This window comes from Pinus tabuliformis, chromosome 6, assembly GCF_031772625.1.
Source record: "Pinus tabuliformis cultivar Carrire ecotype Pingquan chromosome 6, CPIR1, whole genome shotgun sequence".
Classification (NCBI taxonomy): Eukaryota; Viridiplantae; Streptophyta; class Pinopsida; order Pinales; family Pinaceae; genus Pinus; species Pinus tabuliformis.
The window spans coordinates 777,410,220-777,425,039 of NC_142292.1; positions in this window are offsets into that span (position 1 = coordinate 777,410,220).

Genomic DNA, 14,820 nt, shown 5'->3' on the forward strand with positions numbered 1-14,820 from the left:
TTTGTCATAAATGGACAATTTCACATTATTTTTGAGTTTTCATAAATACAATGACAATATTTAAAAATGAAAATTATGTTAAAATAGTTGGACAAATCTAGAAATTTTATTGATAATTTTAAAAATCAATTTTAAAATATAAAATATATAAGTTTAGATGATAATTTTAATAATCAATTTCAGAATATAAAATATATAAGCTTAGGTTCATTTTAACTTCGCAGCTACCAATCTTCGAGAGTGATGGAAGCCTAGATCCATCTTAACTTCACATCTACCAATCTTCCAAAGCGTTGGAAGCTTAGATCCATCTCATCTATAAATCTTCGAGAGCGGTTGAAACCTCCTTTACAGTAAAAAGAGATTTGATTTCTCTTGGTGGTTAGTAGATCCAAATTAAGATGAAACTAAGCTACTATAAAAATAATATGAAAATAGTGATTGTCGCAAGTTGAGGGGCCGTAATGCTAGGCCATGTGGACGAAGACATTTTATGGGTTGTTCTTGTCCTCCACTTGGAGGTGTGGTGGTGAAGTTGAATCCCAGTTTCGACCTGGAATTTTCTCCATTACTCCATCAAGAGAACAATAACCAAAAGTAGGCTTCTCAATAAGCAGGTCTTTATTGCCATTGTAATTCTAAGGGGCTACTGTTCCAATTTTGATCATCATTGCATGGGACTGTCACAACACGAAAAGTGGCAATTATAGCAAAATGACCAAGTAGTGAGTCCCGTGACTATTGGTTATGTGAACGCCATGTAGACAATACCATTGCCCTGAGCCACATGTTCCTTAAAATTCCAGACTGTGATGGCGTCTATTGCTGCGGTGCCATTAGGTGTGGCAGTGGCCGTAGCTACATTGCTAGCAGTGGCAGTGACAACCCTCTTGTGGAAAAGTATCAAAATTAAATGAAAGGGTATGAACTTTGAAGTGCTATTCATTAATATTGTTTTGAATTTACTAAAGTTACATTGATCCTAGGTAACTCAATATGTGGGTGCAATTATTTTGTTAGAATTAATTTTTTAATAAATGATAGGAAGGATATCTAAAACAAAGATGGCAAGACACTGAAAAGACATCCAATATGAAGAAGATGGTATTCCTGTCCAATGTTATTATCTCTTGTTGGTAATTTAAAGTGCTACAATGTGTGATGTAAAATTATTTCTTACTATACTTGGAATAAGTGTTGTAGTTTAGGGAGGAAAGACAAACTAAGCATTTTTAAATTTAAACATATCAACTTTTCATTTATTAATGAAATTCTTTCTCCATACAATATTGTAGGTTGGGAAGGAAAAAAAAACTAAATATTTTTAAATTTAAATATATTAAATATTCATTTATTAATAATTTTTTTCCTCTATTTAAATATAAATATTCCTCATATCTCATTTAAACCTTTTCCACAAAGAGCTATCTCACCTCTCACTAACTTGTTTTTTTTTGTGGGAGATTAAGATGATTTTTAATTACTTTGATATGTAATAATATATGTGGATACCTTTCCAACGAATTACCATGGGACTAAGTGTTAATGAGACTAAATGTCATCCCATTTATGTTCATCCAAATTATTTAAGAAAGAGACAAAAGAGTGTAGTGTCTCTTTGCGTATTGGTAGTAGTCAAACGACTCAATGAAACAGCGATAGGGATGAGGCAAGCTCTTTATTACATTGTTCATTAGGCAATTTTGCCCATGTTTCTCCATCGATTAAGATTCACTTTTAGGAGATTCTAATCCAGAGGATGTAAGGAATAAAATTTATAGGTCTAAAATGTTGGGCAAAGGGCATTTAAAGTAAAGAGATCCCAAAAAGCCAATGATGTAGAATAACTAAAATCAATTAAAGAATAAACAAATGTATATAATATTTTTACTGAAAAACCAAATCATCATGAATGTATTTTTGAATTATTAGATAAGAGTTAAGATAGATTTAGATTATTTAATTCTTTTTGAAATATATTATATTTCATATGAATACTATGGGTCATTTTTATTTTATTTTTATAAAATTATTTTTATTTTATTTTATTTTAACCAAATTAAAATGTTTAAATTACGCTACATTATATTACATTACAATATCTCTACTATATTGTGCTAGAGAGTATCTCTCGTTACAATTATGGAGATAAAGTGAAATGAGATTTTTCAAATCTATTTTTGTCATAAAAATATTTATGAATGACAATTCTTTTAAAATGTTTGGGGAATTCTAAAATTTTTTATTGATAATATTAATATTCAATTTCCAAATATAAAATTCATTATATATAGCAAGTACAATGAGATTTTCATATCTATGGTCTTATAAATTGATATTTTGTATATTTATATAGTTTTTAATTATTTTAAAAGTTTGAAAAATACAATAAAAATATTCATAAATAATATATATGTTAATTGATTTAATTATTAAGAAAAAATTAATAATCAATTTGAACACAAAATTTATTACAAAGATGGAATAAAATGAAAATTTTCCTTTCCTAATTATATTTACCAAAATAAAGCTTAATACATTTATGTTATCAAGTATTTAGAAAGAAGAATAAAGCTTTATCTTATTAAGTACTTAGAAATAAGAGTTTTTTTTTTTTTTTTTTTCAACTGCCACAAGTAGATTTCCATTAATAAGAGAAAATATACATTGAAGTTACAACTAAATTATCTGGCCTTTGTCAAAATATTTGCCAACATAAAATAGTGGCACATTTTAATGAGGAAAGATAGAATTGTAAAGACTAGATGCCAAACCATTATCCTCCATTAGTACAATGAAAACAAGCCTTTGAATAGGGTGAAAACATTCACATAATCAAATTGAGATATTGTAGAGCGAGAGTCATAATGTCAACTAAACACCAAATCGCCAGAGGAAAGAAATGCATCCTGCCAAACAACTATGGTACCAAACACTTAAGAGAGGAAATGCTCACAAAAAGGAGCCAATAACCAAAGTGCCAGAGAATATAGCTCATCCATAAACAAATTGACCCATGTAACACAAAAATTAACTGCCAAATTATCATTTAAGCCCATAGAAGAGAGGGGGTGCAACATCAACCTCACCCTTAATACAAACATCGCCAATTCATAAACAAGAAAAATCTACTACTAGGCTCTAGGAGTTGAGAAACCAAATAAATGATAGGCCTTACCCATATGCAACACAAACCCCATATCTGCTCCATAACATGCACATGAGAATATACACTTTTAAAGAACCATGTATGAACCGCACATTAAAAAAACCAGTACCCACGACGAGCAAAAAAACCACTATATACTCATCAAGTTAGAATTTGAGAGTCAAAAATCTCCATCGATAACACTATAACAAGATGTGCAAAATAGTGACAAAAAACATTTATCCTTGGAATTTAATCATAATCCGATGAAATGATAGTGAGGTCCTAAACACTATCAACAAGTGGGTCAATATGGTCACCAAGATCACCAGGAGGGTCGGTGAGATATCCAAAGGAAGAATTCGAAACGAGAAAGCTTTCCACCTGAGCCAATTTAGGGTCCACATTATCAAGAAAAAATTGTAGATTTCGCAACATGTGCTTAATATCCTCCAACCCATAAAATAATTATAGTTATCAACCTATTTATCTTTCAATATTAGACATAACAATGTATCCATTTGCTAATTCAAAACCAGGGAGTACAAGAAATGGAGGCTCCTCTTCTAAAATCTACCTAGATTCAGGACCCTTTGCAAATATGTACCTATTGTATGAATCTCAGAATCAGAGTGGTAGTGCTATTCCTCAGTTTCTTTTTCCTCGAGTAAAATAATTTCTCTCCTTACTTCAAGAGGAACAATGTCAAAAAATGTTCCAAAAAAGTCAAATGCAAAAGGGGGAGTTCTCTTAAAGCCAACATGACCCATGCCAACCCTGATACTCATCATTCTCTATCGAGGAGGCATGGCAATTATAACAAGAGAGAAAACCAAACAAGTACACGAACCACAACCAAAAAAACAAGAGGACAAAGAAACTATAGACCCTTGATCCCCTGATCATAAGAACAACCAAATTGTCCCCCTAATGCCACACTAGAGGGCCAAATTCGAGAAAATAACCCAATTTAGGTAAACTCAAAGATATAGGACTCTGAAACCCCAAATTCCAAACTAGACTATGATAAAACCCAATATCCCAACACACAATAAGTTCAATTTCTTACCCCACAACACAACGTCTCGCCCAAATTGGGATCCAACAAAATTAAAAGGAGTAGCCCTAAAATAAGTGGTAAGGAAGCCCAAAAACTAATGTCCAAGAGTTCCTAGAGGAGAAACCAACTGAAACCCAACAAAGCCAACACTTTTGACAAGCAATACAACACCCTTATGAATTGTAAAGACACAATTAAACAAAACTAAGATGAAAAATAAATACACCAAGAAAAGGAACCAACTAGAATCCCATAAATCTCGTAGGAGGTGTAACACAATAGAAAACCAAGAAATAATATTACTAAATTTAAGGACACATTGGAGCAAAACAAGAATAACAATAGTCAAAGACAATTGCTCAAACATGAGACAAAATACACCACTGCACCTTAGTAGCTTGCCCAAACAGGACACAATTGAGGGAATGAACACAAACTTTATACGAAAGACTATCGCAACCACATGAAGGAGCAACACATATAACAACAGTGCCAAGCTAGCCTAGGTGAAGGAGGGTGAGGATGCAACCTCACCTCCTTTCTCGTAGGGTACGTACCTCTGCCACCTCAGAACAATAAACTTGCATTTATAATGACTAGACTTGTATTGCGACTTCCAATGTCCTTCATAATGCTATCCCATGCCATAATGAATTATTGACAACTATAGAAAGGGACCTCCTTACATGGAGGCTCCATTATCACTCATATTAACACCCCCATTAGGGGTACTTAGAAAGAAGAGTCAAACTAAGCAATACTTTCATGATGATGATGGTTAACGTCCGCTGAGACCAAATAATGATCTATCGGACCTAAAAGGACAAATTATTTATTTTGATTTAAGATTTTATTCCTATGCTCAAAAAGCTTGGAGAGAAGCCTCCCGAGTTCACTATAATTTTGGCATTGTAAAAGGCTAGGAAGGTCAGTATTGTAACAAAGGTTGTGAAATTGAGATCTAATGTGGTTGTATGCAGGGCACTCTAAGAGGAAGTGGTTTTCATCCTCAATGCTCCTATTCTCACAAATATGGCAGATCCTTTCCATCCATGGCGTTTTAGGAACTACCCAGCGGCCAGTTTCACTATGGAGCTCATGAGAATTCGTTCTAATCTTTGCTATATTAATTTTCTTTTTTGAGCTAGTTAGAATAGAGAGATACTTTTGATCTTCAAGGGTGGGGTTGATGACCTTATTATAATAACTTAATTTTCTTTTAGACGCTAAATCTTTCTCACACCACAATTTTTCTTTGAACTTAGAAGTAACAATATCTTTAATGTTATTTATGTTTTGCAAAGCATCATTCTCATTGATCTCCCAATAGTTTAACCAGGCCCTTGTGTCCTTATGCCATCCTCAGTTAAGCCTTAGGTGATTTTGGCTGGAATTTAAAGCTAGCTTAGGAAGTCTATGATTGTCTATGTTATTGAGCTTGTGCTTGTACATCAGAAACCTGAGCATAGCTAGGCTCTCAATAGAAGAAAGACCTGCTTCTATAAGGAGAATAGGATAGGCTGTATTACTTTTAATTTTCAGGTTATAAGTTATAAAACGCCTCAATCTTCCTCCATGATTCTCTGGAGATGTTGCAGCCCCAAACTTCACAGCCATATAAGATAACAGGAGTGACTAAAGTTTCAAAGAGGAACTTCTTTTTATCCCACATTACGAGGTTTGTTGTTTTACAATTATTTTCAAGACCAAAATAAGCTTTCCATCCCCCATTGATTCTTTTCTCAATGCTATGGTTCCAGTTGAGCTTGTGATGGATATCAACTCCTAGGTACTTGTAAGAATACACTTCCTCCAAGTTATTATTGTCATACGTAAAATTAGCACAAGTGTCCTTCTTAGATTTGATAATCATAACTTTTGTTTTGTCTGTGTTAACAGTCATACCCATGGTAGAGCAGAAATCCTTAAGAAGCACCATCCAACCGAAAAAAATATAATAAAAATATTTAGTGTATTATGTATCAATAATGGGGATTATATAGAACAAAAAAATCCCACCTCCTTATTGTATTTAATGAAAATGATTACAAAGCATATTGAGTTAGATAAGTTTTCCAAAATTTTCATAGAAATCCTCACAACTGGGATCAAATATTATTAATATTTGTGAAAAGTCCCAAAGACTTATGTTATATATATAATGGATTACTAATAAGATTTTTAATTTTTAATTTTTTTTTTTTGGAAACTCTAATAATAACAAGTAAATTTATATAATTCTAGTGATGTTGATTTTCTTTGGCCTACCAAAAGGGAAACTAGAGTAGAGCCAAAATAGAGTTTGAGACACTATCCAAAAATTGACTACGTAAAAACATACATGTAACAGTCTGAGGTTAAAAATCCGTGTAATAATGTTAATAAATGAAAAATAATACCAAGGTCATGGGACACATACTCCAAGCTGAATGTTGGGAAAAAAACATAGTGACGAGGATCACTTATTAATCGCTATGGAAATTGGCAAAGAATGAAAAAGGATTTGGAAAGGAAAATATGCATTAATTGGCATTTTATTTATGAAAATGATGGAAAATATGAGAAAAGGAAGGTGAAAGGTCACATAATTGCATGAGAGGGAAATTGAAGGAAAATGTAGAAAATAGAGGCCTTAATGATATTAGGTTTATGCGGATCAGTTCATAGGTTTTTGTCAGTTCACCTATGGCTCTCTCTTCTATTCCCTCACTCTCTGATACTCTTGGAGAAATTTGGCATTCTTTAGATTTGGAGAAAGAAGGCAAAGGAAGAGCAGAGAAGCATAAGGGGACAATGAGATCAACAACTACAACTGGATTTCTTTGCAGGTATCGAGTTTCATGTATGGTTTCCTTGCCAGTTTGGCATACATGGTACATGCATGTGGTTCTTAGTTATGAGCTATCATTGGCATGGAGGATTGCCTGGATTGAAAGTGATTTTGCATAGCCTTTCCATATCCTGGATAGCCACAATGTTGTGGGTTTTATCTTTTGTTTTCTGTTTGGTGCTCATGTTCCTGATGGTTGTGTGTTGAGTTATTAGTTCATGGAGCCTTGGTTGGAAAAACAGTATGGAAGCCCACTAACATATTGGGTTAAGTTACTAGTCCTAGAAGCCTTGGTTGGAAAAACGCTCTTGAGCCCTTGGTGGGTTGAGTTACTAGTCCTAGAAGCCTTACTTGGACAAACAATCTAGAGCCTTGTGACTATTGTAGGTTTAGCTACTAATCCTAGAGATGGGTTGGAACAAATGCTATGAAGCCTTGGAAAAATTAGGTAGAGGCTGATCTCGTGATGGTTAGTGATGCCCGACCATGAGGTGGAATAACTGGTTGAGGGTTGAGGTGGGTTGGCCTTTGGAAGTCCTGGTTTTGTTTTGTTTTGGTTATTCCATGAGATCCCACATTCATGCTTGGAATATGGTGTAGGGGTGTTTAGCTGAAAGAAATATTTGGTTCATCCCAATCTATGGTCGGGTGGTATGTGGAATAACTTGACTTGGTTGGATTGTGAAGATGTTAATAAGAGTTCTTTCCTCTTATATTTTATGAGCAAATGTTCTTGTTATTATGTGGCTTTAATGGCTGTTCTATCATTGATATTTCTCTAGTTATATGCTGGTTATAAGCATGGTTTATGACAAACTTGAGTTATGGCTCTCATCATGTTTTGGTTAGTAAATGAAATGTTAATGAATTCATGACCTAATAGATGATAATGCAACTATTATGAGAGGGCATCAAACCTTCTTGATGATTCTTAGATAAGTATGACACCCCTGTGTTCAGATGTGTAATTATGACTTGTAGATTACATGTTCATGATGTGTTTGATGAAATGTATGTCATGGATAGGCCTGGTTAGGTCAAGTTATTGTCTAAGTGTTGTAGTGGCTACAACCACCCTCCAAAATTTTGGCATACACCTAATTTCAGAGCCTCTCTTGAGAGTTTGACTTGATGACTGCACACACTCGGGTTCGCTTTGTGAGCTCGTGTGAGTCTTCGCATCTGCCTTGCTTGTTCATTTCACCCAATTTTTTTCATGTTGATGTGAAAGTCATGCTTGTGACCATGTTCTGGTCATGCTCAAGGTCTTCGCTTTGTGTGTACATGTTGTGTTCGCCATGAAAACATCTATCACACTCATAGACAGAGTCACAGTCACTAGCGTGCAAACGTCGTCACGGTCAATCAATTATCAATCACAAGTGTCGCGCTTATCGCTTGCGCCGTCAGTCAGTCATGTTGAACATGTGTGTCCGAATGGTTTGAGTTGTCTCGTCCCCGAGTCATGTAAGTGTGTGTTTGCAGGATCACATATGCATCTTTCACTCATTCACACACTTAGTCATTTTGTTGAAGTTCTGACGACCAGACTCAACTCTGACATCCAGACCATCACCCTGCTATTGAATCAATCGATTGTCACCTAGAACAATGCAGAAGCACAAAGCAAGTAATTTCAATCCACGCTGCCCACAAGCTAATCAATAAACCTTCATGCTCGTTAACTGGAGAGTTTGTCCCGGTAGCCACCCTGAGACTGATTCCCCTAAAAATTGTGCAGAGGTTGTAGACGTTTCTTGCTCTGCTAACTAGAAAAATTGTGGAGACAAGCCTGATAGACACCCAGTGCTCGTCGCTGTCTCCCTAAAAAAATTGCACAGTTTTTCCAGCCAGGCCTCCCGACAGTTGACTGGATGCTCACTAAGAAAATTGCACAGTTTTCATGAGCAAGCCCTCTGCTGCCCAACATTCCGCTCAGCTCAAAAACTGTGTAGAGGTGATCAGTAGGCCAACCTCCCAGTATTAGCGTAGTTTTTCCTACCAGTAGCTCCCGCTAGCAGACTACCAGTTCCCTCCAGGGATTGCGCAGGTTTTGCTGCCAAGCTCCAGGGGCTGGCTGCCATTTCCCCTCAGGAATTGTGCATTTTTTGCTGTGAGTGATCCAACAACAGACTGCTAGTTCCCTCCAGGAATTGTGCAGTTTTTTTTGCTAGTATCTCGGCAGCCAGCTGCAAATTCCCTCCAAGAATTGCGTAGTTTTGGCTGCTAAGCTCCCACTATACGCTCGTTCCAGAACTGCATAGATTTTTCCTGCCCAGCCTTCCTGCAACCCAGACTGTTCCTCCCAAAAACTGCGCAGTTTTTTCCTCCAACTAAGCCAGACCCCGTGGAGAGACTGTCGATCCAAATTTCCCATCTTCATCACGCAGTGAATCTTGCACAATTTTCATCAGTAGTGCCCAAAGCCTCCATCCTACCTCGCAACCTTGTTGCCTCTCCTGATCACCTGCATATGAAATGTTCATGTATCATGGTAGACTATGAGGGTTTTGGATTTGATGTCATCTCATCATGAGTGACTGCAGGTACAAGTACACAAACGAACATGGCGTGACAACGGATGGGATGAACGAAGGGAGCACATACAGAAGGATAGGTTCACCAACGGACAAACAAACGATGGATGCGAAGAGATGTGCTTGTGAACGGATGATCATGAAAAGATGTGTTCATGGATGGATGAACGAGAAAATATGAAATATGTGCTCATGGATGGACAGACAAACGAACATGCACCTTTCGAGAACGGACAAACCTGTCGAGCTTACCAACATACAAGAAAGGAGTAACGTGCAAAAGAAACATCAAGCGAACCAACGACCATCGAAGACTCCACACACTTTTCCATGTAGAGGTGAAGCTGTGACACACCATGAGGACATCCATCACCTAGCAACACTGCAGCTCAACATGCACACCAGCAACAACACCAATGTACCAGAACTATCATGTAGAGTCATGTCATGAGTCATTGTTGTCCACATCTCTACTGTGGGCCATACTGTCAATCAATGTAATGTAACGTGGAAGTGCAAGAGACCCACTTGTTGTAAAAAGATTCATGTAAAGTCGAAAAGTCATGGAAGTTAAAGAGTCATGAGGGTAGTCGAACAACCACAAGGGTTAGTTTCACCCTTGGCTATAAATACCCCCTCATTTTTACATGCAAAGGACTTTTTCACTTCAGCTCCTCCCACATAGCCAAGAGAGTCTGTAATCTTTTCCTTGAGGAGTAAGTCGTGGCTCCAATGCCCCACCCACGGGGTTAGTGATGTATGGTGTAATGATGTGCCTTGGAACTTTCGCTTAATTCAGAAGCCTGCTAACATGCCAACATATTTTCACACATGTATTGTAATTATTGTAAGACTAATATTGAACACTTTTGATGCATGTTAATTTAACATGTGTTTAACACTTGAACTCATTCAATTGTTGTAATACATAATCTGTTAATGAAAATGTGTTGTATATGTTGTTAACGTTGTCCTGCCCGTGGTGGCTACCTCCCTAGACACCTGAAAAAACTTTCACATAAAACTTTCTATAACAACCATTGCACTCACGTGGATTCATCTGCTGAGTGTTGTATGTGTTATCTTCCCTTGTGTGTTGTGACTGCTGCATTCGTGTGGATTTCTCCTTCGGAAGTTGTGCATGTCCTATTGTGTTGTGTGTTCCTAGCAGAGTTGGGACTTCCTCCCAAATGACTTGGGACTCACTCCCACCCTCTCCCTCTACAATGAAAGAACCATTGACACAAGTAACACTAGCAATCACCAGGCACACGAACCTCACTTCTCAAAGACAAAGCAAACCACTCTCCTATGCTGACAAGCAAGAGTTGAGGCAAATCCTTAAGATAATGGCAACCAAGCCATCATACTAGATGGGACTCCCACACCAAATGGTGTGAGACCTAATTGGGACGTCATACCGGGGTGATCCCTTGAATGTTGGCAGGTCCAGCACCGTCAACATTTCTGGTGCTAGAAGGAGGGTAGCAAGTTTTATATGGTTGAACATCCTCTCACACTCATTCATCAACCATCTGGTCACGATAGTAACTCGCACTCCCTTTCACCTACGCGCGACTCTGCAGTTGGTTACTCCTCACCTCCTAGGACTGAACACGATATTCTGTCCGTCCCATCACCCTCCAGTTTAGGAAAGTAGTCGGACTGATCCCAGGTGTAAAACATCTTCCACATGCATCAAGGAAGCCAAAATCCACTCCCACAGGAGTTGTTGTATCATCGGTGGAAGAAGCAGTCCTTTCCACACTTGAAGGTCTGACAAAAGCTATTGAATATGGAGACAAACCTTCGGTATTTCGGTAAGGCGAAAAAGAAACTCTTGTGATCTTGGGATCAGACTTCGGTACAGGAGGTGAAGGGGAAGGCATCGGAGGAGGTGGAGGGGAAGGCAACAGAGGTGGAAGATACTGAGACGAATGAATGGACTCAAAGCCGGAACCATTAGATTCTGAAAGAGAGGAGGAGGAGGACGAAGAAGAAGATATGGCTGACCCAAATCCGGAATGGATGACTCATGGACCATTAGCTCTCCCGGGTTTCTTGCACAAGATGCTGAACCGAGCAGAGAGAATGAACATCAAATTTAACCCCGACAAAATGGTGAAGGAAGAAGATCACTTAGACAACTTCTACCTACAACTGCAGACCCTTGAGTTACGTTATGATGACGTAGCATCTAGATTGTTTCCATGTACCTTGGATGGTCGTGCAACTTCATGGTATCATAGTCTTCCACCGAACTCGATACAAAACTGGGGTGCATTCAAATGCATGTTCCTTAAGAAGTTTGCTGATGACAAGACCCCAACCATGTTACTCAAAGAATTGGGAAGCTTAAATATGGAGGCAAAAGAAAAAGTAAAAGACTTCAATCAGAGGTTTACACACATATTGAACAAATTTGCAGCAAACACTAAACCTTATGACTCCATCACTGTTGATTAATACACTTTGTCAAATGAGCTGCGAAACCAACACTTTTAGAAAACTGTGAAGAGGCTATTGCTATTGAGAAAAGACCTACACACAATTAGAGTCATCAAGGATGACGAATCAACAAAGGACTCCAAAGATGTGAGCCGGAAGTCCCAAGAGATGGTGATAAAGGGTAAAGAAAAGGAAGCAACTGATATTGAAACCCTCACTCGCCTCATTAAGAACTTGACTACGGAAGTGTCCGAGCTCAAACAATGGAAAACATACACATTTGCAATCAGCCATTCGCCCAGGCAGAGACAGGAAAGCGGCTCATCAGGCAACAACTGTTTACTCCAAAAATTGCGCAGAAATCTGTGTTCCAGGTCAAATAGTGCGTAGATCCTAAGTTCTGTTCATTCCACGAAGAACATCACCCCGAGAACTCTTGTTCTAACTGGAAGTGAGTTGCAATATTTGTATGTAGTCATACACTTGATGTGGAAAGAAATATGCAGGAGTAGCCGAAAGACACTGATGATGATGAAGAGGTTGCACCTGATGAAGTATAAAGTTCTGGGAATGTGGTGAACGCATATCAGTGCTTGCAAGTAATGCCAAAGACGAACACCGAGAAGTAGCCCCAAAAGAAAAATGATCGTTACAATATTAAGAGTAAAGGGGCTCCCCTTACACTTGGGGAAGCACAAGAAAAGATGAGACTGCTGTTGAGGAAGGTTGATCCACCATCCACCCCAAAGCAGAAAACACAAAACAGGTCTGGGAAGACAACAACGAACAAGAGTACCTCCATGAGCAGTAAATTGTAGAACAATCCACAGGATAACACAAACATCAACCTACCCTGGACACCTCGGTGATCCTACCACCTCTGAACTACAACATTGTAGATGACATGAAGAAAACTAGAGAGAACATTAGTTTGTTTGAGTTAGCTAAGATCTAGAGTCAACGAGACATCCTGTGTAGGTTTTAACCCTATACATAAATTACTTGCATATGAATTCTTAAACAAAGAAAATAAACAATGCGAGAGCATAACCCATAAAACACATATGCACAGAGATTTTTCCCTGGATCCCAAAACCAGGACTACCAGCTTGATTTTTCATTATGTTCCTTTCAATGTTACAATACATATTTATACATGCCGAAGCATCCAATACCATGGACCGAAAACCATCGCGTCCAAAAAACATGTGCGAAAAACATGCACAAAACCATAGCTGGGTCCGCCCAACCTAACATATGGTCCAAAACCAAAATTTTCTGGGGCGCCGCCCCGGACCCCATAAAGTGGGGTTACGGGTGCCCTTCAAACCCCCTATTAACTACGTGGAAAGAATATAACACAACCCAACAATCTCCCACTTGTTGTTTTCTTTCCACAGGGGGCCACAGGAGAGCTTAGTCATTTTTTCAGCCCTGAGATTCCCATTGCTTCTCTACACCAAGAGAACTTCTCAGAGCTCACAGATTTTGTCAATGCATCTGCGGTATTCTTCAAAGTGTCCACCTTTACCAGCAACACCTTTCTGTCTTCTATCATATCCCTCACAAAGTGATACTGAACATCAATGTGCTTTGTCTTTGAATGATAAGCAGGGTTCTTTGCCAAGAAAATTGCACTTTGGCTGTCACAGTCTATTCTTATAGCTCCCTGTACTAACCCCATACTTGAACACAATCTCTGCAACCAAACTGCTTCCTTGCTTGCATGAGTGGCTGCCATGTATTCTGCCTCTGTAGTTGATAGTGCCACTACAGATTATTTCTTACTCATCCAATTGACTACACCTCCAAATAGGTTAAACACATACCCACTTGTAGATCTTCTCTGATCCAGATCTCCAACCCAGTCTGCATCAACAAAGCCATGAATATCCAACACTCTGTCCAATCCTGGTCTTCCTTGGTAGCACAAACCATAATCACTAGTGCCACGCAAATACCTGAAAACCCGCTTCACTGCTGTCCAGTGCTCCTTCCCAGGTTTTGACATAAACCTGCTCAATACTCCCACAGCATGTGCAATGTTTGGTCTAGTACAGACCATTGCATACATCAGGTTACCCACTGCACTTGCATATGGAACATGGGACATGTCCTCTTCCTCTTCTTGTGTCTTGGGACACTGTTCAACAGATAACCTCACACCTACAGGAATAGGAACCTTCACCGGTTTACTATCCTGCATATTAAACCTCTGGAGTATTGTCTCGACATACTTCCTCTGGTTTAACCAGAGCTTCCTCTTTGACCACTCTCTTTTAATTTCCATGCGCAAAATATAGTTTGCAGCACCAAGATCTTTCATGTCGAATTTGGAGGACAATTGGGTCTTCAAATCCTGTATAATTTCTTTGTCATTTCCAACCAGCAACATATCATCCACATACAAGACCAGATAAATAATACGGTCACCAATTAATTTAAAATACACACAATGATCTGCTTTGCTTCTGGTGAAGCCAAGTCCCCGTATAAATGTATCAAATTTCTGATACCACATCCTTGGTGACTGTTTTAACCCATACAGAGACTTCTTTAACTTGCATACCAGTTCTTTCTTACCCTTCACCGCAAAGCCTTCAGGTTGCTTCATGTAGATTTCCTCTTCCAAATCCCCGTGAAGAAATGTTGTCTTCACATCCATCTATTCTACCTCAAAATCAAAAGCAAAAACAACAGATAAAAGTAATCTAATAGAAGTTACATTGGCAACAGGAGAAAAAATATCACCAAAATCAATTCCCGACACTTGGGAATAACCTTTTGCTACCAACCG